Here is a 27,823-nt window from a genome sequence, read left to right as displayed (position 1 = left end):
GTTAACATTTAAAATGGAGCCAGGTTGCTTGTGCATGTTCCAAAGTGTGAGGGGTCGCTCCATGTTTCAAACGGTGAATGTAAGTTGGTTAATAGCTAACTGATTATGTGAGTTTAGATTTGTACAGAAATTCAGAGGGATACGGGGGTGGGGCGTTGCCGGGGACAGTTCTCACGGTGAATTGGATATTATATGGGCCTCTGAGAAACAATATATTAATTGCAGGGAGGAAAATAATGGGGGCTGGATATTTGCGGGGGGTGGGGAATAAAAGAATGATAGCCACTATAGATGAAGTGTAGGTTGGGTTAGGAATGATACAATTTGCTCCCTCTATTGGAAAACATTAAAGATGCAGCAAAACATCTATTTTTTTTGATTTGGAAAACGGGGAGAGAGCGAACATTCCCCCACGACCACAAATAGTGGGGGCAGTTGCAGGCTTGGTGAAAAACTCCGCGGAGAAGAAATAATTACAAGGAGGAAAACAATGAATGGGGTCTGAATAATTTGCACGGAGAAAAATTAGAAAATTACAACGTGGCTTAAATAAAAGGCTTCAATACACTTCTACTTTTTGACCTGTAAATCAGGGGAGAGCCGGTCATAAAATAAATTGCAGGGAGAAAATTATGCGGAGAAAGAACAACTGCCCGGTGATAATTGCAGGGCGGAGAATAAGGGTTGGATATTTGCGGGGGGTGGGGAATAAAAGAATGTTGGCCCCCATAGATGAAGTGTAGGTTGGATTAGGAATGATACAATAGGCTCCCTCGATTGGAAAACATTAACGATGCAGCAAAAGATGTGTTTTGGTTTAGAAAACCGGCAGAGCGCGAACGCAGTCACCCACTACCACAAATAGAGGGGGTGGTGGGGAAAGCAATTGCAGGCAGGGTGATAAACTATGCAGCCAAGGAATAAATTACCTGTGATAATTTCAAGGTGGAAAAGGAAGTGTGGACTTGCAATTGCACCAAGGAAAATAAAAGAACATAACAGGAATTATTATAATAGGATCGAGCTCTACACCCGTTCTTCTCTCCATAAATGCTCTCAGACCTAGTGAGCTTCTCCGGCCATCTACCTGCAATATTCTATTGATTTCTATATCAGGGGAGGGCGCGAACGCAGTCCCCCAGTTACCACAAATTTTGCAGTCGAGTATCCCGCATTTGGGGACAGCGCAGGCGTCAGCACACCCGAAGTGCAATGGGCTAGCCTCGTCCTGGGAGAACATCCTTTTTTTTGAAAAATATGCTTTATTCATAAAATATCTGGAAGAACATTCCAAACCATTTCAAAATCACCATCACAAAAGTACAATCAGATTCAACTTTTATACATAGATCACAAGGTGCATCAATACAATCAATGAATATTACAATCATTTCAATATGGTCAATGCAGACAATCAGACAATGGGATTGGAGTTATCAACATACATCATGTTGCTGCGCAGCCCGAGGGGCTCTCAACAGTTCCCAGCCCCTCGGTGCACTGTGGCAGAAAGGTCTGCTCGGGGACCATCCCACAGGATCCACCCTCTCCTTTTATCGCAGGGCCTCTAAGACGTTACGTGCCAACCACTGCCTGATGGACTTGTGGTCAAAGGTGTTCCTCTGCATAAATTTTTCCACCAGGGACAGGTGGTACGGCACAGTCCAACTACTTGGAGCGTTCCGCGGCAGCGTGGCCAGACCCATCCTTAGCGACACCGGGGACAGGTAGAACCTCAGCACGTAGTGACACTTGGTGTTTGCGTACCAAGGGTCTACGCACAGCTTGATGCAGCCACACACAAAGGTGGCCATCAGTATGAGGGTGATGTTGGGTATGTTTTTTCCCCCTTTATCTAGAGGCTTGTACATCGCATCCCTGCGGACAGATCCATTTTCGACCTCCAGATAAAGCGAAAGATGGCTCGGGTGATCGCCATCGCGCAGGAGTCTGGAATGGGCCAGACCTGCGCCAAGTACAGCAACAGCGAGAGTGCCTCACACCTGATGACCAGGTTCTCACCCGCAATGGAGAGGGAGCATCGCTCCCACATGCCCAGTTTTCTTTTCACCATAGATATTCGCTCCTTCCAGTTTCTAATGCATGCCCCGATCCCTCTGAACCATATCCCCAGCACCTTCAGGCCGTCAGCCTTGACGGTGAAGGGGACAAAGGATCGGTCAGCCCAATTCCCAAAGAACATGGCCTCGCTATTCCCACGATTTACCTTGGCTCCCGAGGCCAGTTCAAACTGGTTGCAGCTGTGGATCAGTCTGCGCTCCAACAGCGGATCTGAGTAGAAGACGGTGACATCGTCCATGTACAGGGAGGCTTTGACCTGAGTGCCTCCACTGCCTGGGATCATCACTCCTCTTATGCCCGGATCCTTCCTGATGGACTCAGCAAAGGGTTCTATGCAACATACAAACAGGACAGGGGAGAGAGGGCAGCCCTACCTGACTCCAGATTTAATAGGAAAGCTATCTGATTCCCACCCATTGATTGAGACTGCGCTACTGATGTTAGTGTAGAGCAGTTGGATCCAATTGGAATTCCGTCCCCAAACCCCATTTTGGAGAGCACATCCACCATGTAGGTGTGCGATATTCTGTCAAAGGCCCTCTCCTGATCCAGGCTGATGAGGCAGGTGTCCACACCCCTGTCCTGCACATAGGCAATCGTATCCCTGAGCAGCGCGAGGCTGTCAGAGATCTTCCTGCCCGGCACAGTGCAGGTCTGGTCAGGGTGGATCACCAATTCCAGAGTGAACTTGACCCGATTAGCGATGACCTTGGACAGAATCTTATAGTCCACATTCAAATGGGTTTCCAATTTCTAATTTCCTCCCTTTCCCCCTTGTGCTTGTAGATGAAGGTGATGATGCCTTTCCTCATGGATTCTGACATGCTGCTGGCCAGAAGCATACTCTCGTACACTTCTAGCAGGTGTGGGCTGATCCAGTCCCACAGAGCCGAATACAACTCCGCTGGCAAGCCGTCGCTTCTGGGAGTTTTACTCTTCTCGAAGGACACAAGGGCTTTAGTCAGTTTGTCAGGAGTTAGTGGTTTGTCCAGGCTCTCCCGTGTACTGTTTTCTAAGACCTCCGTGATAGAGGACAGGAAGGACTGGGAGGCCGTGCTGTCTGTGGGCTTCACGTCATACAATCCGGCATTGCTGATCCTCAAAATGTCGGACTGCGATGACTTTACTGAGCCGTCTTATTCCTTCAGGCTGCTGATCACAGAGCTCTCTCTGTGTACCTTTTGGAAGAAGAAACGTGTGCATGTCTCATCCTGCTCCATGGAGCGGACTCTGGAACGGAAGATGATCTTGGAGGCCTCCGAGGCAAAGAGCGAGGCTTGCTGGCTCTTCACCTCTTGGAGTTCCTCCTTGACATCGACCCCCATTGACTGCAGCCAGAGCAGATTCTGCATGTTTTTCTGGAGTCGGGACATTCCCTCTGTTCCTTTCTAGCTTTCTGGACCAGATGTTTTTACAACAATCAGTGATAGTTTCATGGTTTCCATTACTGGGACTAGCTTTATATTCCAGATTTATTAATTGAACCCTTGCTCCCAGAACATTAGTCTGGGCCCACTGGATTGCTAGCCCAATGACATTTCCACTATGCCACCATCTCGCCCTCAAATACAACTAGTGGTCTCCACTCCTCCATAGCTTGGCTTCTTTCTGTTCTCTCTGGCTTTCTGTCCACTCCCGTTTTTTTTCCCATTGGGTTTTGCTTCTCTGCTCCTCCCTGTCCTTCAGCAGCCTTCACTCTCTCTGCAGCGGGATGTCATCCTGTCGTCATATACCCTTTTCAATCAGATGTCTGCTGTTAAAAGATGGTGCAGAGCATTGGAAAATCAGACGGGTCTCAGCAGGTGGAATCTATAGTGACTGGTCATGCCTGGTGGCATGTTATTATCAAAAGCGCTTTGCTGGCAACCCGATGGTTGAATGTAACAAGGAGGGGGGGAGAGTTCATGTGAGTGGAAATTTAGAAAGTTGAGGAGAAAGGACAAAGCATTTGACATTTTGGAAGGATAGGAAGAAAGGAAAAGGAGGTGGGCAGTACTGTTAATAAAGGATGAGATCAGTACAGTAGTGAGAAATGATCTTGGCTCAGAAGATCAAAATGTAGGATCAATTTGGGTGGCGATAAGAAATAGCAAGGGAAAGAGTCACTGGTGGGGGTAGTCTATAGGCCCCCTAACAGTAGCTAAATCAACAAATAATTGGGGTTTCATTTTTAAAAAAAGGCACTGCAATAATTGTGGGCATTCTTAATCTTTACATTGATTGGACAATCCAACTGACAAAGGTGGCCTTAACAATGAGTTCATAGAGTGTACTTGTGGTAGTTTCTTAGAACAATATATTCTGGAACCAATGAGAGAGCATGTTATTTTAGATGTGATAATGACTCATTAGACAGGATTAATTGATGATCTCATAGTAAAGAATCCTCTAGGTAAAATTGACCATAACATGTCATGACAGCAGATCACAGCCCGAATTACCTGTGGGCATATCGAACTTTTTGAGGAAGACATGTGTTTTTTAAAAAGGACATACAAGTAAAAGCTGGCTGAGAATATAAAGTAACCACTTGCTGGAAAATTCCTATGTGGATTACACTTGACCAACTACCCTAGAGAGAACGGAAGGCCATACCTAAAAGTTGTCAAGGCTTACTTCAGACAGAGACACTTGAAAGGGAGAGTTGCAATGCAAAAGACTGAACTCTAATCTCCTGTGGTTGTGGAGACAATGGAGACTGTTTACCATCTCAGCAGGAACCATCCCTGTTGAGTTATATCTTTAATTATGAAAATGGTCCGAGTTGAAAGAAAGCAGATTCTGGGTGAAAGATGTATTGTGTGTGCTGTGTAGGTCACAGCTGAAGAACATCAACTAAGCATTCCTGCAGCTTGTAGGTAAAAAAAAGTCTTTCTCTGTTGTTTGGGGAAAGTCACAAGTCAGCAAAGCCACAGTCACGAAGGAAATAGCACAACTCTTCAGCTAACCAGCAGAACCAAGTGTCTCCAAACCAACTCCTCAACTGCCAAAGTCAGCTCCACCAAAATCACCCAACTTAACGTGGTAATGTTTCGCCATCTACTCCTCACGGACAAACCAAAGACTGATTTGTATTTTTAAAAATTTTATTTTTGGACTCAACTTCTCATTTCTAATCTGTGTGTATGTGTGTTGCATTTTTATTGTTTTATCTCGGGTTTTTAGTAACTAACAAGATCACTCTTTCTATGACTCAAGAAAGCCTGATTAAATTGGCTCCTTCTAAAGCATAAATATATTTGGGCTGGGAAAAGATATCCATGAGGCCAATCAAGGGGGTTGAATGAAGAAGGGGAGCCAGTTCATCCCTCCTCACCCGGGAGCATAACAATTTGGTTGTAACATATGACAGAATTTCAAATTCGGTTTTATGGTGAGAACCTTGGGTCTCAAACTAGTGTTTTAGACTTAAATAAAAGCAATTACAAAGATATGAAGACAGGGTTGGCTACAGTGGACTTAGAAAATAGATTAAAACATTGATTAACAGATTCTCCACTAGGGAAGTGGTACTGAGCAAACTGATGGAGTTGCAAGCTGACAAGTCTCTGGGTCCAGATGTACTTCATCCTAGGGTCTTAAAAAAGGTGGCTAATGAGGTAGTGGATGCATTGGTGTTAATTTTCCAAAATTCCCCAGATTCTGGGAAGGTTCCATCAGACTGGAAAGTAGCAAATATAACCCCTCTATTCAAGAAGGGAGGGAGGCAGAAAACAGGAAACTATAGATCAGTTAGCTTGAAGTCTATCGTGGGGAAGGTGTTAGAAATAATCATTAAAGAGATTATAGCTGGACACTTTAGAAAAACTTAAGGTAAGTGGGAAGAGTCAGCATGGTTTTGTGAAGGGGAAATCATGTCTAACCAATTTATTAGAGCTCTTTGAAGGAGTAACATGTGCTGTGGATAAAGGGGAGCCTGTAGACATAATGGACTTGAATTTCCAGAAGGCATTTGATAAGGTGTCACATCAAAGGTTACTGCAGAAAATAAAAGCTCATGGTGTAGGGGGTAACTTATTAGCTGGATAGATGATTGGCTGGCTAGCAGAAAACAGAGAATACATAAATGGATCTTTGTCCGATTGGCAGCATGTCACTAGTGGAGTCCCACAAGGATCTGTGCTGCGGCCTCAACTTTTTACAATTTACATCAATGACTTAGACAAGGGGAGCGAAGGCATGGTAGCTAAATTTGCAGATGACACAAAGATAGATAGCAAAGTATGTTGTGAAGAAGACAAAATGGAGTTTGCAGACAGATATAGATAAGTTGAGTGAGTGGGCAAAAATCTGGCAGATGGCGTATAATGTAGGGAAATATGAAGTTGTTCATTTCAGCAGGAAGAGTAAACAAATCAGAATATTACTTAAATGTAGAATGACTGCAGAATTCTGAGGTGCAGAGGGATCTAGGTGTTCTCGTGCATGAGTCACCAAAAGTTAATATGCAGGTACAGCCTGTAATCAAGAAGGCTAATGGAGTGCTATCCTTTATTATGAGAGGAATTTAACATGAAAGTAAGGATAAAAGCAAAATACTCTGGATGCTGGAAATCTGAAACAAAAACAAAAATAGCTGGAAAAACTCAGCAGGTCTGACAGCATCTGCAGAGAGGAACACAGTTAACCTTTCGAGTCCGTATGACCCTTCATCAGAACTGTTGGGACGAAAGGCTGACAAGTCTTCTGGACCTGATGGCCTGCATCCTTGGGCCTTTAAAGAAGTAACTGCAGAGATAGTGAATGCATTGTTTGTAATTTTGCAAAATTCTCTAGATTGTGGAACGATGAGCCCAAATGTAACACTGTTCTCAGGAAATGAGGGAGACAGAAAGTAGAAAATATAGGCCAGTTAGCCTAACATCTGTCATTGTGAAAATGTAAGGGGAGTAGTAGCAGGATATTTAGAGAGTCATCAAACGGAGTTAACAGTTTGATGAAAGAAAATCAGTAAACAGTGTTTGAAAAAAAAATTAGAGTTCCTTGAGGATGTAACAAGCAGGGTGGGTAAAAGGCCACCAGGAGATGTTGTGTATTTGGATTTCTGCAAGGTTTTCAATGAGGTATCATGTAAAAGGATACTACACAAGATAAAAGCTCATGCTATTGGAGTAATATATTAGCACGGATAGAGGATTGGCTAACTAACAGGAAGCAGAGATAAATGGGTCATTTGCAAGTGGGGTGATACAGGGATCAGCGCTGGGCTCTTAACTATTTACAATCCATATTGATAACTTGGATGAAGGGATCGAGTGTATTGTAACCAAATTTACTGATGATACAATGATAAGAGAAGCAAGTTGTGAGGAGGACACAGAGTCTTCAATAGGATGTGGGTAAAGTTAATTGAGTGGACAAACATTTGACAGATAGGATAAAATGTGGGAAAATGTTCGGTTGTCCACTTTGGTGGGTAGAATAAAAAAGCGGAATACCATATAAATGGGAGAGACTGCAGAATGCTGAAGTACAGAGGGATACGGGTATCCTCGTAAATGAATCACAAGAAGTTAGCATGCAGGTACAGGAGGTAATTAGGGAGGCAAATGGAATAGTGAACTTTATTGCAATAGTGATAGAATATAAAATAGGGAAGCTTTGCTACAACTGTACATGGCATTGTTGAGACCACACATATAGTACTGCATCCAGTTTTAGCCTCCTTGCTTAAGAAAGGATATATTTGCATTGGAGACAGTTGAAAGAAAGTTCACTCTGTTGTATTCCTGGAGTGAAAGAGTTGTGTTATGAGGAAAGGTTGAGGAGGCTGGACTTCATTGGAATTTAAAAGAATGAGTGTTGATCTTATTGAAACAAATAAGATTCGGAAGGGGCTGGAGGGGGTGGCTCAGCTGGCATCAGGGTCGATGCAGCCACTCGGTGAACTAAGCAGTTGCCTAGAGTGGCTAAGTTTGGAGGGTGTGGCAGAAAAAACTGCCAAATTCCTAGAATTTAAGTTATCATGTAATATGAATGCAAAACAGTCAATTTAAAAGTGTTATTATTATTTAAAAGTTGTTTGTCTAAATGCTTGAAATACATGTTTTGGGGAAAACAAACGGGCAAAGTGGTAAATTGTCCCCCCAGTATTGAGTTTCCCAGAGTGATTCTGTTGCAACAGACGATACTGTCACAGTCTGATGTTGAGGAGGAAAGAGCAGATGCTACAAACTGCTGTGAGCTGCTGATAAATTATGATCAGCCTGAGCACTACACTGCAAGCTTGGCAATAACAGCAGTCACAGGAATGCAAATGTAGATAGTGCTTATCGACGGCTTTCCAATGAGCGAGTGAATGAAGGCAATGCCAGAGAGAATACACAAGAGAGCTGAGGTGTGGCTGGGAGGTTGGGGAAGAGAATATATTGGAGACGAGAGCAGAGTCTCCCAAAAGCCCGTCTTCAATATCTGGGTGCATTTGTGGGTGAAGGCTTGTGAGATCCCACAGAGGTCACCTGTGGAGCCCTGAAAGAAGCCATTGGTGTAGAAATTGAGCACCACAGTCACTTTCATGGTCACTGGCAGTGGATGCCCTCCATGTCCCAGTGGTGCTAAATCCTGCAGTAGCTCCTGCTGTGGATCAGGCAGTGCAAAATGCTCACCAGATTGTGATCCCGAGGCTACTCTAAAGCTAGATCCCGCCGAGGTGTGTGTCTCTGCGCTGGTGGAGGGTTTGGGTGAGCGCTGTGACGGGACTTCAGGAACAGTGCCTCCAGATTCTACTTCAGAGGTTTCTTTGGGGCTTGATTGGAGGTCCTGGGTCATGGACTTCATTGGCTGTTTTGGCAGATGTGCCTGCAAAAGCATGGGGAGATAATTAGTGCATGGCAGTGACCTGTGGAAGAGGGCAGATCACTCACTGCATGGTTGTCTGATGGATGTTACACTGCTGGACCCTCGATTGGTAGAGCAACACCAAACTGTCAGCACAGGAACAGTTCAGATCCTCGCCGGCCAGCTGGATGGCTCTGTTTTCAAAGCCCATGAGGACTTTGATTTCGGGCATTCTGCCACTGGTCTGCGACCCCTCCCTGTTGTTGTGTGCCAGCTGTTCCTGCATGAGTAGAGATGGAGAAAGTGCAAACAGGATCTGCCAGGCCAGATGATAAGTGTGCCTGGCCTGTGTGGGTGGTGAGTGGTCCCATGGATGGGATGAGGACAATGACGGTGTGTATGAAAGAGTGAATGGTGATGTCCCTTGAACCGGCAGTGAGTGAGGGCCCTGTGGGTGTGTGATGGGTTTGTGAGTGTGTGAGTTGAGAGTGATGAGAAGAGCGACTTACCCTGGCGGAATGGAGATCATTCATCCACTTGCGGCACTGGGTGGCTGTCCTCTTTTGAAGGGCTGCCCACCGCCTCCCAAGCCAGGCTAGTGCTGTTGCTGCCCATCCTGCAGCCAGAGCGGGGTTAGAGGACATCCTGGCGAGCCTCCACAGCATCCAAAAGGCGCTGGAGGGATGTGCCACTGAGTCTGACGGCTGCAGTCCCAGGTTCTTCAGTTTCAGGGCCATGTTTTCTGTGCAGCATCGGTGGTCTGGAAGCACCGAGATGTGTGCTCGCTGCAGGACTTTAAATATAGCGCCCGGCGTGATGCAGCAGCGGGGTGATGGCGGGCGGGCGAATGAGAGCCCGCTCGCCATGGAAACGGCGTGTTTCCCGGGAGTACATGAATAATGCGGTGGATTTGGGACAATACAGCGTGAAAATGCACCATCATGTCCGGTGAGTAAAACATCGTTTTACCCACCTGCGACCACACTTTGTGCAAACCCGCACTATTCTGACTTGTTTACCACTCCCTGCGGCCACTGTTTGATGCAGATTCATTAGGTCTCAAAGTTCGTTGAATTTTGAAATGATTATTCAGTTAAAACCTCACTTGGACATTGCTAAACAGATGGAAACAAAAATCAGGTCTCCAAACCAACTCTAATTAATGACTCTCCCGTGTAAACGCCATTCATGTGAAAGATTACTCCAGTGAAAATTTCTCTTTGGTGTAAAATTCCATGTGTGTGAAAGACCCTTTTTTGAAACAATTTGTGAACAGCCCAAATTGTGAAACTACCACCCACTCCCACCCCCACCCCCACCCATCAGACATAACCCCCAAGTGAAACATCAGCATCTGAAAGAGGCATTCCATGTAGAATTGCCCATGTATGAAACTCAACCCCTCCTTAGTCCAAATCATCCCCACCGTGTGAAACTCACCCCCCCACTGTGTAAAACTCACCCCCCCCACCACATGAAACTCACCCCCACCGTGTGAAACTCACCCCCACCACATGAAACTCACCCCCACTGTGTGAAACTCACCCCCCACTGTGTGAAACTCACCCCCCCACTGTGTGAAACTCACTCCCCCACCACATGAAACTCACCCCCCACCGTGTGAAACTCACCCCCACCGTGTGAAACTCACCCCCACTGTGTGAAACTCACCCCCACTGTGTGAAACTCACCCCCACCACATGAAACTCACCCCCACCGTGTGAAACTCACCCCCCACTGTGTGAAACTCACCCCCCACCGTGTAAAACTCACCCCCACCGTGTGAAACTCACCCCCCACCACATGAAACTCACCCCCACCGTGTGTAACTCACCCCCACCGTGTGAAACTCACCCCCCACCGTGTGAAACTCACCCCCACCGTGTGTAACTCACCCCCACCGTGTGAAACTCACCCCTCACCGTGTGAAACTCACTCCCGACCGTGTGAAACTCACCCCCACTGTGTGAAACTCACCCCCGACCGTGTGAAACTCACCCCCACCACATGAAACTCACCCCCCCACCACATGAAACTCACCCCCACCGTGTGAAACTCACCCCCCACTGTGTGAAACTCACCCCCACCACATGAAACTCACCCCCCACCGTGTGAAACTCACCCCCACCACATGAAACTCACCCCCCACCGTGTGAAACTCACCCCCCCACCACATGAAACTCATCCCCCACCACATGAAACTCACCCCCCACCGTGTGAAACTCACCCCCCATCGTGTGAAACTCACCCCCACCGTGTGAAACTCACCCCCAGCTGTGTGAAACTCACCCCCACCACATGAAACTCACCCCCCCACAACATGAAACTCACCCCCCACCGTGTGAAACTCACACCCCCACCACATGAAACTCACCCCCCCACAACATGAAACTCACCCCCCACCGCGTGAAACACCCCCCACCACATGAAACTCACCCCCCACTGTGTGAAACTCACCCCCCCCACCACATGAAACTCACCCCCACCGTGTGAAACTCACCCCCCCACCACATGAAACTCACCCCATTTGCCTCCGACGCTGGGCTGATCAGATCCTCGGAGGCGATGAGCCAGGGATTCGCTGTTTTCACATCCAGAGTCAGGGAAGCTGAAATTTAAAATATCCGGAAAATGCTGGAAACGCTCAGCAGGTCTGGCAGCATCTGTGGAGAGAGAAACACAGTTAATGTTTCGAGTTGAATGTGACTCTTCTTCAGAGCAGTTCTATTGGACTCGCAACGTTAACTCTGTTTCTCTCTCCACAGACGCTGCCAGACCTGCTGAGTGTTTCTAGCATTTTCTGGTTTGATTTCTGTAGTATTTTGCTTTTATCAGAGAGGCTGAAGTTGGGGAGGTGGGGAGGGGGTGGGTGTGGGGGGGTGGTGGTGGTGGTGGGGGCGGGTGTTAAACTAATGCTGTCAGCAACTTAATTTACTGCTGCGAATTATTAAACAACTTGCTCTTTTTGAAGTGGGCATTCAGAGTGTTTCTTGGAGTTCCGAAGGGTTAGAGGTTGTGTGATTGGAATCCACTCCTCCCTGGGGATTTAAACTTCCTACAATCCCAATCAGGAATTCTGCAACAACCTCTACACCCTACCCACCCCCCCGCCCCCCCGCCACACCCCCCACCCACACCACCACCCCCCACCACTGCCACCCCACCCCTCTGACCGCAACCCCCTCTCCACCCCCCCACCAAGTCCCCTGGTGTTTCCCAGCGGCAGCACAGTGACCCACTGACCTTCAGAAATACACAAGGAATCTGTGCTGGAGGCTATGGGATGGTTCAAAACAGGAGAGGGAGAGAGGTACAGACACCGGAAGAGAAGAGAAAAGGGGTGGAAGCTAAAAGAAGCAAAAGGAAACCTGTTGAAGAGGGAAAAGTTGGAGGGGAATTAACATCTAGTCTCTTGGTAGTACAGACCTTGAGTATTGTTAAAAATAGAGACAAGCTGTAGAAGCTTTGCTTCTTGCACTCATCAGGACAATTTGCAAGAATACCAATCCTAAACAGAACAACAATTTATACTGCATGAGGAAAGAGTGTTGATGGATTGGCAAGCAGACTCTGATTGGTAGAGGCATTTCCATGGAGAATGCACCAGGAAACAATTAGCCGCCAAGCTTTAATTAACATCATTTTTAAAAAAAACTCAGCAGATGAAGGGATTCAAGAGAGGAAGGGAGGAAAGTAATTACAGCAGAATCGAAAGTGAAAAGAGAGAGAGAGATAAGGAGAAAAATAGGAAGTTAGATACAAGAGAAATGTACAAACAGGCTATAGCTACAACTCAAACTATCCAATAAGCTGACTAGGAAATATCTGCACAACCGGGTGGCCTCCAGAGTCAGAGGCACAACATGAAACAAGCAGCCTGGACTCATCATTCTATCCATACATCTCAATAGACCCCAACACCCAAACAGGCAAAATGAAACAAATCTATGTAGATGGGCTGGTGGAAGTGCCATTTCTACAGGAGACCCTCCTCACTGGCTTCAGGACCCACCAAGTTTGTCAGTGAGTGGGCAGCACAAATTCTGGCCGCCGCCTCCTCAGCCAAGAGTACTGGAAAAGTCACACTAATCACAGGGACCTTCCCACTCCTCTGGGGAATAGACTTTCCTGGAAACAGAGAGAGGTTGGTCTATTCTGAGGAAATTTTAAAAAAAACTAGATTCTGTATGAGGAGCCCTTGAATCAGCGCTGCTCAAACTTGTCCCACGTTTGGACAAGACAGTGGTCATGAGTTGAGACCTAAACCGTGCACCTCACCCACAACAGGACACATTCCCAGTGGACACAGGACATGAAGCCAAGCAGCCGGAGTAATCTGGGATCAGAGGACTGGACTGAGCCTGGAGGGTGTTTGGTAGGCCCACATTCCAAAGTGAAGGAGTTCACCTTTTAATTGAACCTAAGACATATTCCCCGATAAAAATACTTCTCCCTGAAGCATTGTCTATCCTGTCTAATCTGTTGCAATATGAGATAAACAGGACCTGCACAATTCATTTTTTTCTGAAAAATATGCTTTATTCATGAACTCTATAAAAGTACATTACATCACCGTTCAAAATTAACTTTACATAAGGCGCAAACCCAAATCAGTTTCTTCCAATACTGTGTGTTGCTCATTACATTTACAAAGACAGTTGATTTACAAGATTCATTAGAATAAAAGCAAAGTACTGCGGACCCTGCCATCTCCTGCTTTGTCTGGAGACTGAAAATGGACAGGGTTCACAGAGACACAATCTACAAGTCTCTAGGCAAAAAGTGTGGGGTGGGTGGACATGATAATGCACTCAACGTCACCCTCATCCTGAAGGCCACCTTTGTGTGCGGCTGCATCAAGCTGTGCGTAGGCCTACGGTACGCATACACCAAGTGCCACTACGTGCTGAGGTTCTACCTGTCCCCGGTGTATTGATGCACCTGGTGATCCATATGTAAAAGTTGAATCTGATTGTACTTTTTCGATGGTGATTTTGAAATGTTTTTGAATGTTCTTCCAGATATTTTATGAATAAAGTATATATTTTTTTAATAAACCTGTCCCCGGTGTTACAAAGGATGGGTCTGGCCACACTGCTGTGGATCGCTCTGCACTTAACGTCCTAGAGGCCCTGCGGGAAAAGGAGGTGATGGATCCTGTTGGATGGTTCCCTGAGCAGACTGTCAAGGTCATTTGGCAGAATGTCTCATCGCCAGAGCTTTCAAACAAGCACCAAGAAATAGCTTGGCTGGTGGTGAGAAAGGCCTGTCAGATCTTTCCTACATCTCTGGAGTCTCACCTCCTCTGCACAGTGCCCTCAAGTTGGCTGTGGTGCCTGTGTATGTGGTGGAGGCAGGGTCAATCAAGGCATTCAAAAGGAAATTAGGCTGTTATCTGAAAAGGAAGAATGTGCAGGGTTACAGGGAGAATTCAAGGGAATGGCACTGGGGATCAGATATATACAAAAGGTATATATATATACAAAAATCTTTGAAGGTGACAGGGTAAGCTGAGAAGGCTATTAAAAAGCATATGCAATGTTGGGCTTTATTAGTAAAGGAAGGGAGTTATAAAACAAGGAAGTTATGCTGAAGATTTACGTGTTAGACCCCACCTGGAGGATTATGTTCAATTCTGGGCACCACACTGAATGAACGATGTTCAAGGCCTTGGAGAGGCCCATCTAGATCTGCCTGAAGCAATGAATAAAAGAGAAATACTTTTTAAATAGCAATGCTCACAAGGCCACAACTGGAGGAGCACAGTAATCTTGGTGGGGAGTGAGATGATGGTGGTTCAGAGGTAGAGAGGAGTGACACCATGGAGGAATTCAAACAAAAGGATGGGTGTGTTAAAATCATGGTGCTGCCCAAGCCTGGAGCCAAGGTAGGTCAGCGCAGGGGTAATGGGTGAACTGGACTCAGTGTACATCATGGGCACCTGAGGTTTGGAGCTGTTGGAGAAGCTTCTCCAATCCTCTCCCCCTCTGGGGTGTTGCTGCTTCCGGCTACCCGGAGCTGGGGTGCGCTGAGCGCCTCAATGCTCCCAGATTCCTGGGGCTGGGGTACGCTGGCCTCTTCAGTTTGTGGGCAAAGTTGGGGTGCGCTGGTCTCCTCATTGTCTCCAATGTTCTGGAGCTCGGGTGTCTCGCCCTCCAACTCCCTAGAGCTTTGCCGCTTCTTCTGTAGGTGCCGCCCTTGCACTTCTTCATCCGAAGAGCAGCTGCCCTTGTCATCCGTGTCAGATGGGAGACGCCTCTTGCCACTTGTCTGGGAAGCTCCTCACCCCCCAACCCGGGGAGAGGGGCAAGTGTCCTTCAGTTTCCCCTCACCTGTTGGGGTCATATCCCTGCTCTCCTGCTTTCCACAGTGCTGGCTGCTGATTGATTTTCTGCACCTGCAATGTGAAAGATTCACTGTCCGACGTGTCCGTCTGCTCCTCGTGGCGGTCATGGCTCCCGCTCCGGCTGTGGGAGCTCGACCTCACACCATCGGGTAAACCTGAAACAGGATCGCCCAAAATAATGCTAGAAGGCAGCAGCAAATAAGGCAGTAAGCTCAGAGCTTGCATGTTAACTTGCATTGTTGAAAATACAAATTGGCCAGAAAAAACAACAGACCTGAGGATTGGGAGCAGTTTAGAATTCAGCAAAGGAAGACCAAGGGATTGATTAAGAAGGGGAATATAGAGTACGAGAGTAAGCTTGCAGGGAACACAAAAACTGACTGTAAAAGTTTCTATAGGTATGTGAAGAGAAAAAGATTGGCGTCTCTAACCTCGGTGCAGCTCCCAACCTTGTCGACGTACCTGGCGAAAAGGTGAACACGTCGGCGACAGGGACGTAGGGGTTGTAGAGATGCACCATCACCACACGGTCCCGTTGCAACGGCAGAGCAAAGAGCGGCTTCACCGTCAGGATCTGCATCTCCGGCTGGTCTCTCTTCCCCTCGAACACCTTCAGGAACTTGACGCAAGCTGCCACTCGCTTGAAAGTCACGTCGAAATATCCAGCGCTGGGGAAGTCTTGCAGGGAGTAGATCTCCTCCGCTTCAATTCCACACACCTTCAACAGGATCCGCTTGATGAAGAAGGCCCGGTCCATGGATGCTCCCCCTTCGCTGTCCTTCACCGTGACCCGAGATGCGATGCTTGTAGGATACAGTATAATAATAATACATTAATGATACACGACTGCAAAATTTGTGGTAGTGGGGGACTGCGTTCACGCTCTCCCCTGAATTACTAATCAAAAAGCAGAATCTGAATTTTCTTCACTAGTCTAAATTCTCACCGCCTTTTCTTTAGTTACCTTTTCCCATTCGGAATTGTTCTGGTCATCCCCCAGAAAGTTTCACTTTCACCCCAGGCAACTTTTTTGCCTTGCCATTTATTTCCTGCCTGCCAAGTTACATTTTTGCACCTGCAATTCACCCACTCAAGCATTCTTTCAAAGCCGCCATCTAACACTTCACCCAACGTGTCAACACTCTCTGGACTAATTCCAGCCCCCATACCACCTTATCTCTCAACTTCTGTAGTAATCCAAACTGACATTACCTGTCTCATTTACTTTCATATTTTGAAGCATGTAGGAGCAGCCTGTCCCCTTGTTAAATATTAACTGTTAGCCAGGCCTTACAATCTAAAACTTACATGTTAGCCTCCGGTGTGTGAGGAACAGGAGCCCCACAAGAGACAATGAAAAGTCCTAATGTGAAGCTGTTTAAAGTCTTGTTATAATTCAGGGATGATGCGTGTTTTGGGCTGTGCGATCATTCTGACAGTTAATTTGGATTTGTAAAGAAGTCCGGAGAGATGCGGGGTGGGGTGGGAGGTGGAGGGTGTTGATAGAACAAGTCCGGAGACTGTTCTCATGGTGAGTTGGGTATTACATGGGGGCCTGAGAGAGAACATTGGAGTGGGCAAATGCGAGGTTAAAAATGGCACGTGGAATTTGCCGGCCACGAAATAAATTGCAGGGAGAAAATTATGCAGAGAAGGAATAATTGGCCGGTGATAATCGCAGCGAGGAAAATAATGGGGGCTGAATACTTGTGGGGAGGAGAAAAATGAAAGGCACCAGACATGTTTGAAGTGTAGGTTGAATTAGAAATGGTACAAAATGCTCCCTCTATTGGAAAACATTAAAGAAGCAACAAAATATGTTTTTGGATTTGGAAAAGCAGGGAGAGCGCGAACGCAGGCCCCCACTACCACAAAAAATGGAGGGGTGGAAGCAATTGCAGAATGATGATAAGCGATGCAGCGAAGGAATGGTTAACTGGTGATAATTGCAAGGAGGAAAAGAATGGGTAATGGATTTGCAGCGACAAAAATGAGAAGAATACAGCTAAGATTTTGAAATCTCTCAATGGGTTCGAGCACCTTGAATTATCATTGCTATTTTTGGATTTGTAAATCAGGGAAGAGCGCGAACGCAGTCGCCCACAACCACAAATTTTGCAGTCGAGTATCCCGCATTTGGGGACATCGCAGGCGTCAGCACACCCGAAGTGCAATGGGCTAGACTCGTCCTGGGAGAACCTTTTTATTTTTGAAAAATATACTTTATTCATAAAATATCTGGAAGAACATTCCAAACCATTTCAAAATCACCATCACAAAAGTACAATCAGGTTCAACTTTTACAACATGTATCACGAGGTGCATCAATAAAATCAATGAATCATTTGCAGACATTCATTTTGAGCTGTACAGCCTGAGGGGCTTTCAACAGTTCCCAGCCCCTCGGTGCACTATGGCAGAAAGGTCTTAGACAGCGACCTTTCCCCATTGCGCCTTTGCAGTGGCTGCCCAAAGCTATAGTGCGTCCCTCAGCACGTAGTCCTGGACTTTGGAATGTGCTAGTCTGCAACATTCGGTCGGGGACAACTCTTTGCGCTGGAAGACCAACAAATTTCGGGCAGACCATAGAGCGTCTTTCATCGAGTTGATGATCCTCCAGCTGCAGTTGATGTTTGTCTCGGTGTGTGTCCCTGGGAACAGCCCGTAGAGCACAGAATCCTGTGTCACAGAACTGCTCGGGATGAACCTCGACAGAAACCACTCCATCTCTCTCCAGACCTTCTTTGCAAAGGCGCAATCCTCAAGGAGGTGAACAACGGTCTTGTCCCCACCACAGCCACCTCGAGGGCAATGTGCAGAGGGGGTGAGACTCCTGGCATGTTGGAAGGATCTGACGGGGAGGGCCTTTCTCACCATCAGCCAAGCTACGTCTTGGTGCTTGTTGGAAAGTTCTGGCGATGAGGCATTCTGCCAAATGACTTTGACAGTCTGCTCGGGGAAGCATCCCACAGGATCCACCTTCTCCTTTTCCCTCAGGGCCTCTAAGACGTTACGTGCTGACCACTGCCTGATGGACTTGTGGTCAAAGGTGTTTCTCTGCACACATTTTTCCACGAGGGACAGGTGGTACGGCACGGTCCAACTACTTGAAGCGTTCCGCGGCAGCGTGGCCAGACCCACCCTTCGCAACACCGGGGACAGGTAGAACCTCAGCACGTAGTGACACTTGGTATTTGTATACTGAGGGTCTACGCACAGCTTGATGCAGCCGCACACAAAGGTGGCCATCAGTATGAGGGCGATGTTGGGCACTTTTTTTCCCCCTTTATCTAGAGGCTTGTACATGGCGTCCCTGCAGACACGATCCATTTTCGACCTCCAGATAAAGCCTTCTCAGCTTGCCCTGTCACCTTCAAAGATTTTTGTACATATATATCTTTTGTATAAATCTGATCCCCAGTGCCATTCCCTTGCATTCTCCCCGTAACTCTGCACATTCTTCCTTTTCAGATAACAGCCTAATTTCATTTTGAATGCCTTGATTGACCCTGCCTCCACCACATACACAGGCACCACAGCCAACTTGAGGGCACTGTGCAGAGGAGGTGAGACTCCAGAGATGTAGGAAAGATCTGGCGGGCCTTTCTCACCACCAGCCAAGCTATTTCTTGGTGCTTGTTTGAAAGCTCTGGCGATGAGACATTCTGCCAAATGACCTTGACAGTCTGCTCAGGGAACCATCCGACAGGATCCACCAACTCCTTTTCCTGCAGGGCCTCTAGGGCGTTAAGTGCAGAGCGATCCACAGCAGTGTGGCCAGACCCATCCTTTGTAACACCGGGGACAGGTTTTTTTTTTTGAAAAATATTCTTTATTCATAAAATATCTGGAAGAACATTCCAAAACATTTCAAAATCACCATCACAAAAGTACAATCAGATTCAACTTTTACATATGGATCACCAGGTGCATCAATACACCGGGGACAGGTAGAACCTCAGCACGTAGTGGCACTTGGTGTATGCGTACCGCAGGCCTACACACAGCTTGATGCAGCCGCACACAAAGGTGGCCTTCAGGATGAGGGTGACGTTGAGTGCATTATTATGTCCACCCACCCCAAACTTTTTGCCTAGAGACTTGTAGATTGTGTCTCTGTGAGCCCTGTCCATTTTCAGTCTCCAGACAAAGCAGGAGATGGCAGGGTCCGCAGTACTTTGCTTTTATTCTAATGAATCTTGTAAATATCAACTGTCTTTGTAAATGTAATGAGCAACACACAGTGTTGGAAGAAACTGATTCGGGTTTGTGCCTTATGTAAAGTTAATTTTGAACGGTGATGTAATGTACTTTTATAGAGTTCATGAATAAAGCATATTTTTCAGAAAAAAATGAATTGTGCAGGTCCTGTTTATCTCATATTGCAACAGATTAGACAGGATAGACAATGCTTCAGGGAGAAGTATTTTTATCGGGGAATATGTCTTAGGTTCAATTAAAAGGTGAACTCCTTCACTTTGGAATGTGGGCCTACCAAACACCCTCCAGGCTCAGTCCAGTCCTCTGATCCCAGATTACTCCGGCTGCTTGGCTTCATGTCCTGTGTCCACTGGGAACTTGTCCTGTTGTGGGTGAGGTGCACGGTTTAGGTCTCAACTCATGACCACTGTCTTGTCCAAACGTGGGACAAGTTTGAGCAGCGCTGATTCAAGGGCTCCTCATTCAGAATCTAGTTTTTTTAAAAATTTCCTCAGAATAGACCAACCTCTCTCTGTTTCCAGGAAAGTCTATTCCCCAGAGGAATGGGAAGGTCCCTGTGATTAGTGTGACTTTTCCAGTACCCTTGGCTGAGGAGGCGGCGGCCAGAATTTGTGCTGCCCACTCACTGACAAACTTGGTGGGTCCTGAAGCCAGTGAGGAGGGTCTCCTGTAGAAATGGCACTTCCACCAGTCCATCTACATAGATTTGTTTCATTTTGCCTGTTTGGGTGTTGGGGTCTATTGAGATGTATGGATAGAATGATGAGTCCAGGCTGCTTGTTTCATGTTGTGCCTCTGACTCTGGAGGCCACCCGGTTGTGCAGATATTTCCTAGTCAGCTTATTGGATAGTTTGAGTTGTAGCTATAGCCTGTTTGTACATTTCTCTTGTATCTAACTTCCTGTTTTTCTCCTTATCTCTCTCTCTCTTTCACTTTCGATTCTGCTGTAATTACTTTCCTCCCTTCCTCTCTTGAATCCCTTCATCTACTGAGTTATTTTTTTTAAATGATGTTAAGTAAAGCTTGGCGGCTAATTGTTTCCTGGTGCATTCTCCATGGAAATGCCTCTACCAATCAGAGTCTGCTTGCCAATCCATCAACACTCTTTCCTCATGCAGTATAAATTGTTGTTCTGTTTAGCATTGGTATTCTTGCAAATTGTCCTGATGAGTGTAAGAAGCAAAGCTTCTACAGCTTGTCTCTATTTTTAACAATACTCAAGGTCTGTACTACCAAGAGACTAGATGTTAATTCCCCTCCAACTTTTCTCTCTTCAACAGTTTTCCTTTTGCTTCTTTTAGCCTCCACCCCTTTTCTCTTCTCTTCCGGTGTCTGTACCTCTCTCCCTCTCCTGTTTTGAACCATCCCATAGCCTCCAGCACAGATTCCTTGTGTATTTCTGAAGGTCAGTGGGTCACTGTGCTGCCGCTGGGAAACACCAGGGGACTTGGTGGAGGGTGGAGAGGGGGTTGCGGTCAGGGGGGTGGGGTGGCAGTGGTATGGGGGGTGGGAGGGGTAGGGTGTAGGGGTTGTTGCAGAATTCCTGATCGGGATTGTAGGAAGTCTAAATCCCCAGGGAGGAGTGGATTCCAATCACACAACCTCTAACCCTTCGGAACTCCAAGAAACACTCTGAATGCCCACTTCAAAAAGAGCAAGTTGTTTAATAATTCGCAGCAGTAAATTAAGTTGCTGACAGCATTAGTTTAACACCCCCCCAACCCCAACTTCAGCCTCTCTGATAAAAGCAAAATACTACAGATGCTGAAAATCTGAAATCAAACCAGAAAATGCTAGAAACACTCAGCAGGTCTGGCAGCGTCTGTGGAGAGAGAAACAGAGTTAACGTTTCGAATCCAATAGGACTGCTCTGAAGAAGAGTCACATTCAACTTGAAACATTAACTGTGTTTCTCTCTCCACAGATGCTGCCAGACCTGCTGAGTGTTTCCAGCATTTTCCATATATTTTAAATTTCAGCTTCCCTGACTCTGGATGTGAAAACAGCGAATCCCTGGCTCATCGCCTCCGAGGATCTGATCAGCCCGAGCGTCGGAGGCGAATGGGGTGAGTTTCATATGGTGGGGGGGTGAGTTTCACACAGTGGGGGGTGAGTTTCACACGGTGAGGGGTGAGTTTCACACAGTGGGGGGTGAGTTTCACACGGTGAGGGGTGAGTTTCACACAGTGGGGGGTGAGTTTCATGTGGTGGCGGGGGTGAGTTTCACACAGTGGGGGTGAGTTTCACACGGTGGGGGGTGAGTTTCATGTGGTGGGGGGATGAGTTTCATGTGGTAGGGGGTGTGAGTTTCACATGGTGGGGGTGAGTTTCATGTGGTGGGGGGTGAGTTTCACACAGTGGGGGGCGAGTTTCATACGGTGGGGGGTGAGTTTCACACGGTGGGGGTGAGTTTCACACGGTGGGGGTGAGTTTCACACGGTGGGGGGCGAGTTTCATACGGTGGGGGGTGAGTTTCACATGGTGGGGGGTGAGTTTCATGTGGTGGGGGGTGAGTTTCACACAGTGGGGGGCGAGTTTCATGTGGTGGGGGGCGAGTTTCATACGGTGGGGGTGAGTTTCACACGGTGGGGGGGTGAGTTTCATGTGGTGGGGGGTGAGTTTCATGTGGTGGGGGGTGAGTTTCATGTGGTGGGGAGTGAGTTTCATGTGGTGGGGGGTGAGTTTCATGTGGTGGGGGGTGAGTTTCATGTGGTGGGGGTGAGTTTCACACAGTGGGGGGCGAGTTTCATACGGTGGGGGTGAGTTTCACACAGTGGGGAGTGAGTTTCATGTGGTGGGGGTGAGTTTCACACGGTGGGGGGGTGAGTTTCATGTGGTGGGGGGTGAGTTTCACACGGTGGGGGGAGAGTTTCATGTGGTGGGGGGGTGAGTTTTACACAGTGGGGGTGAGTTTCACACAGTGGGGGTGAGTTTCATGTGGTGGGGTTGAGTTTCACATGGTGGGGGGTGAGTTTCATATGGTGGGGGTGAGATTCACACGGTGGGGAGTGAGTTTCACACGGTGGGGGTTGAGTTTCACACGGTGGGGGGTGAGTTTCACACGGTGGGGGGTGAGTTTCATATGGTGGGGGTGAGATTCACACGGTGGGGGGTGAGTTTCACACGGTGCGGGGTGAGTTTCACACAGTGGGGGGTGAGTTTCACACAGTGGGGTTGATTTTGACACAGGAGGGGTTGAGTTTCATACATGGGCAATTCTACATGGGATGCCTCTTTTGGATACTGATGTTTCACTTGGGGGTTATGTCTGATGGGTGAGGGTGGGAGTGGGAGTGGGTGGTAGTTTCAAAATGTGGGCTGTTCACAAATTGTTTCAAAAAAGGGTCTTTCACACACATGGAATTTTACACCAAAGAGAAATTTTCACTGGAGTAATCTTTCACATGAATGGCGTTTACACGGGGGAGTCATTAATTAGAGTTGGTTTGGAGACCTGATTTTTGTTTCCATCTGTTTAGCAATGTCCAAGTGAGGTTTTAACTGAATAATCATTTCAAAATTCAACGAACTTTTATACCTGATGAATCTGCATCAAACAGTGGCCGCAGGGAGTGGTAAACAAGGCAGAATAGTGCGGGTTTGCACAAAGTGTGGTCGCGGGCGGGTAAAACGTTGTTGGTGGTGCATTTTGACGCTGTATCGTCCCAAATCCACCGCATTATTCATGTACTCCCGGGAAACACGCCGTTTCCATGGCGAACGGGCTCTCATTCGCCCGCCCGCCATCACCCCGCTGCTGCATCACGCCGGGCGCCATATTTAACGTCCAGCGGCAAGCACACATCTCGGTGCTTCCAGACCACCGATGCTTACAGAAAACATGGCCCTGAAACTGAAGAACCTGGGACTGCAGCCGTCAGACTCAGCGGCACATCCCTCCAGCGCCTTTTGGATGCTGTGGAGGCTCGCCGGGATGTCCTCTAACCCCGCTCTGGCTGCAGGATGGGCAGCAACAGCACTAGCCTGGCTTGGGAGGCGGTGGGCAGCCCTTCAAAAGAGGACAGCCACCCAGTGCCGCAAGTGGATGAATGATCTCCATTCCGCCAGGGTAAGTCACTCTTCTCATCACTCTCAACTCACACACTCACAAACCCATCACACACCCACAGGGCCCTCACTCACTGCCGGATCAAGGGACATCACCATTCACTCTTTCATACACACCATCATTGTCCTCATCCCATCCATGGGACCACTCACCACCCACACAGGCCAGGCACACTTATCATCTGGCCTGGCAGATCCTGTTTGCACTTTCTCCATCTCTACTCATGCAGGAACAGCTGGCACACAACAACAGGGAGGGGTCGCAGACCAGTGGCAGAATGCCCGAAATCAAAGTCCTCATGGGCTTTGAAAACAGAGCCATCCAGCTGGCCGGCGAGGATCTGCACTGTTCCTGTGCTGACAGTTTGGTGTTGCTCTACCAATCGAGGGTCCAGCAGTGTAACATCCATCAGACAACCATGCAGTGAGTGATGTGCCCTCTTCCACAGGTCACTGCCATGCACTAATTATCTCCCCTTGCTTTTGCAGGCACATCTGCCAAAACAGCCAATGAAGTCCACGACCCAGGACCTCCAATCAAGCCCCGAAGAAACCTCTGAAGTGGAGTCTGGAGGCACTGTTCCTGAAGTCCCGTCACAGTGCTCACCCACACCCTCCACCAGCGCAGAGACACACACCTCGGTGGGACCTAGCTTTAGAGTAGCCTCGGGATCACAATCTGGTGAGCATATCACACTGCCTGATCCACAGCAGGAGCTGCTGCAGGATTTAGCACCACTGGGACATGGAGGGCATCCACTGCCAGTGAACATGTAAGTGACTGTGGTGCTCAATTTCTACACCAATGGCTTCTTTCAGGGCTCCACAGGTGACCTCTGTGGGATCTCACAAGCCTTCACCCACAAATGCACCCAGACATTGAAGTTGGGCTTTTGGGGGACTCTGCTCTCGTCTCCAATATATTCTCTTCCCCAACCTCCCAGCCACACCTCAGCTCTCTTGTGTATTCTCTCTGGCATTGCCTTCATTCACTCACTCATTGGAAAGCCGTCGATAAGCACTATCTACATTTGCATTCCTGTGACTGCTGTTATTTTTTTTTTGTAAAAATATACTTTATTCATAAAATATCTTCAATCACATTCCAAACCATTTCAAACACAACATTACAAGGGTACAATCCAGGTTAAACTTTTACAAAATGTATCACCAGGTGCATCAGTACCAACAATATTACAATCATTTACAGCCTTTCATTTTGATCTGTACAGCCCGAGGGGCTCTAAACAGTTCCCAGTCTCTCGGTGCGCTGTGGTAGAAAGGTCTTAGACAGCGACCCTTCCCCATTGCGCCTTTGCGGCAGCTGCCCCAAGCTTTAGTGCGTCCCTCAGCACGTAGTCCTGGACTTTGGATTGTGCCAGTCCGCAACAATCGGTCGGGGACAACTCTTTGTGCTGGAAGACCAACAAGTTTCGGGCAGACCAAAGCACCTCTTTCACCGAGTTGATGATCCTCCAGCTGCAGTTGATGTTTGTCTCGGTGTGTGTCCCTGGGAACAGCCCGTAGAGCACAGAGTCCTGTGTCACAGAACTGCTCGGGATGAACCTCGACAGCAACCACTGCATCTCTCTCCAGACTTTCTTTGCAAAGGCACAATCCACAAGGAGGTGAACAACGGTCTCTTCCCCACTGCAGCCACCTCGAGGGCAACGTGCAGAGGGGGTGAGCTTCCTGGCGTGTAGGAAGGATCTGACGGGGAGGGCCTTTCTCACCACCAGCCAAGCTACGTCTTGGTGCTTGTTGGAAAGTTCTGGCGATGAGGCATTCTGCCAAATGACTTTGACAGTCTGCTCGGGGAACCATCCCACAGGGTCCACCCTCTCCTTATCCCTCAGGGCCTCTAGGACGTTACGTGCTGACCACTGCCTGATGGACTTGTGGTCAAAGGTGTTTTTCTGCATAAATTTTTCCACCAGGGACAGGTGGTACGGCACGGTCCAACTACTTGGAGCGTTCCGCGGCAGCGTGGCCAGACCCATCCTTCGCAACACCGGGGACAGGTAGAACCTCAGCACGTAGTGACACTTGGTGTTTGCGTACTGAGGGTCTACGCACCGCTTGATGCAGCCACACACAAAGGTGGCCATCAGTATGAGGGCGATGTTGGGCACGTTTTTTCCCCCTTTATCTAGAGGCTTGTACATCGCGTCCCTGCGGACACGATCCATTTTCGACCTCCAGATAAAGCGGAAGATGGCTCGAGTGATCGCCATCGCGCAGGAGTCTGGAATGGGCCAGACCTGCGCCACGTACAGCAACAGCGAGAGTACCTCACACCTGATGACCAGGTTCTTACCCGCAATGGAGAGGGAGCGTCGCTCCCACATGCCCAGTTTCCTTTTCACCATAGCCACTCGCTCCTTCCAGTTTCTAACGCATGCCCCGGTCCCTCCGAACCGTATCCCCAGCACCTTCAGGCCGTCAGCCCTGACAGTGAAGGGGACAAAGGATCGGTCAGCCCAGTTCCCAAAGAACATGGCCTCGCTCTTCCCACGATTTACCTTGGCTCCCGAGGCCAGTTCGAACTGGTCGCAGATGTGCATCAGTCTGCGCACCGACAGCGGATCCGAGCAGAGGACGGCGACGTCGTCCATGTACAGGGAGGCTTTTACCTGAGTGCCTCCACTGCCTGGGATCGTCACTCCTCTTATGCCCGGATCCTTCCTGATGGACTCGGCAAAGGGTTCTATGCAACACACGAAAAGGACAGGCGAGAGAGGGCAGCCCTGCCTGACTCCAGATTTAATCGGAAAGCTATCTGTTTCCCACCCATTGATTGAGACTGCGCTACTGATGTTAGTGTAGAGCAGTTGGATCCAATTTCGAATTCCCTCCCCAAACCCCATTTTGGAGAGCACATCCCCCATGTAGGTGTGCGATATTCTGTCAAAGGCCTTCTCCTGATCCAAGCTGATGAGGCAGGTATCCACACCCCTGTCCTGTACATAGGCAATCGTATCCCTGAGCAGCGCCAGGCTGTCAGAGATCTTCCTGCCTGGCACAGAGCAGGTCTGGTCAGGGTGAATCACCAATTCCAGAGCGGATTTGACCCGGTTGGCGATGACCTTGGACAGAATCTTATAGTCCACATTCAACAGTGAAATGGGTCGCCAATTTCTAATTTCCTCCCTTTCCCCCTTGTGCTTGTAGATGAGGGTGATGATGCCTTTCCTCATGGATTCTGACATGCTGCCGGCCAGGAGCATACTCTCGTACACTTCTAGCAGGTCTGGGCCGATCAAGTCCCACAGAGCCGAATACAACTCCGCCGGCAAGCCGTGGCTTCCGGGGGTTTTACTCTTCTCGAAGGACTCGAGGGCCTTAGTCAGTTCATCAGGAGTTAGCGGTTTTTCCAGGCTCTCCCGCGTACTGTGGTCTAAGACCTCCGTGATAGAGGACAGGAAGGACTGGGAGGCCGTGCTGTCCGTGGGCTTCACGTCATACAGTCCGGCATAAAAGGATTTGCTGATCCTCAGAATGTCGGACCGTGATGACTTTACTGAGCCGTCTTCTTCCTTCAGGCTGCTGATCACAGAGCGCTCTCTGTGTACCTTTTGGAAGAAGAAACCTGAGCACGTCTCATCCTGCTCCACGGAGCGGACCCTGGAACGGAAGATGATCTTGGAGGCCTCCGAGGCAAAGTGCGAGGCTTGCTGGCCCTTCACCTCTTGGAGCTCCTCCTTGACATCGACCCCCATCGACTGCAGCCGGAGCAGATTCTGCATCTTTTTCTGGAGTCGGGACATTTCCCTCTGTTCCTTTCTAGCTTTCTGGGTGCCTTTGCGGATGAAAAACCTCTTGATGCTTCCCTTGATCACTTCCCACCAGTGTGTCAGGGACTCAAAGAGGGGTTTCACGGTTCTCCAACCTTTGTAATCCCTCTTGAGCTCCTCAATGTTCTCTGGGGTCAGCAGTTGCACATTTAGCTTCCATGCCCCCCTGCCCACCCTCAGGTCCTTCTCCAAGTGGCAGTCTGCCAGTAGGAGGCAGTGGTCAGAGAAGAACACCGGCTTGACCTCGGTGGATCTGACTGTGAATGCACGGGACACAAACAGGAAGTCTATCCTGGAACGAATGGACCCGTCTGGCCGCGACCAGGTGTATCTACGCTGCGCTCCGTCTGCAGGGTTGCTGAAGACGTCGTGCAGCTTGGCATCCTTAACTGTTTCCATCAGGGATCTGGACGTAGCGTCCAATCTGCTGCCGGCCCTGCCGGATCGTCCAGCCGCATCGATGATGCAGTTGAAGTCACCGCCCAGAATGACCGGCCTGGAGGTCGCCAGCAGCAGTGGGAGCTGCTGAAAAAC

General features: G+C 48.3%; 2 non-coding genes across 2 annotated transcripts; both read right to left on the bottom strand.

Annotated features, from left to right (window-relative positions):
* Nucleotides 1-1,113: 1,113 nt before the first annotated feature.
* Nucleotides 1,114-1,277, bottom strand: LOC144696203 (U1 spliceosomal RNA). Its single transcript, XR_013580115.1, has one exon. It is a non-coding gene; the product is annotated as a U1 spliceosomal RNA (small nuclear RNA).
* A 16,003-nt stretch (nt 1,278-17,280) lies between these two features.
* Nucleotides 17,281-17,443, bottom strand: LOC144696205 (U1 spliceosomal RNA). Its single transcript, XR_013580117.1, has one exon. It is a non-coding gene; the product is annotated as a U1 spliceosomal RNA (small nuclear RNA).
* Between the last annotated feature and the right edge of the window lie 10,380 nt (nt 17,444-27,823).

The sequence above is a fragment of the Cetorhinus maximus genome, chromosome 21 (genome assembly GCF_964194155.1).
Source record: "Cetorhinus maximus chromosome 21, sCetMax3.hap1.1, whole genome shotgun sequence".
Classification (NCBI taxonomy): Eukaryota; Metazoa; Chordata; class Chondrichthyes; order Lamniformes; family Cetorhinidae; genus Cetorhinus; species Cetorhinus maximus.
The sequence above is the reverse complement of the archived record's forward strand: the minus strand, read 5'-3'. Positions and strand labels throughout refer to the sequence as shown.